Genomic DNA, 614 nt, shown 5'->3' on the forward strand with positions numbered 1-614 from the left:
TACATAAAAAAACACACTTACATACACCTAAACAGGTGCATATGTGCCCGTATGCCCGTAAGTGGATTCTCTACTTACGGCACTGCATGTTTCCCATTTTGTCCCGTCAGCCTGGTGGAAAAATGTCTGGTGAAGATTGTATGGGAGATCGAACGGGGTCATACGCCCTCTGTCGAAGGATAAAATCTTGCTCAGCTGACGAAACCTGTTTTTAAACATGTCAAACCACTTATTAGGTTTACTTCTTCATTGGGTGTAATTACCGCATTCTTCATTCTGTGTATACTCGACACACAGGGAAAGTACGGCAAGGATAGGATAATGATGATCCTTCATTCAATTTACTTTCCGAAATGGTAGTGTGTTTCGAAAGCAAAATCGAACATGATTAAATGTACATAAAAATGAGACGTACGTTTTAAGAGAGAATTTTGATTGTTAATAAATGATAGATTTGCATGCTTCTCATTCTCATTCATGCTTTTTATTATTTGTTTTTTGTGACTGTTATAATTACTAATTATACGGCCTATGGTAACGTATATGGGTAACACTAAATTAACGTGCGGTGTTTTACTACCCGCTGGTGGAGATAGACCCTTTTCTCCTCCTAT

The sequence above is a fragment of the Penaeus monodon genome, chromosome 32 (genome assembly GCF_015228065.2).
Source record: "Penaeus monodon isolate SGIC_2016 chromosome 32, NSTDA_Pmon_1, whole genome shotgun sequence".
Lineage (NCBI taxonomy): Eukaryota > Metazoa > Arthropoda > Malacostraca > Decapoda > Penaeidae > Penaeus > Penaeus monodon.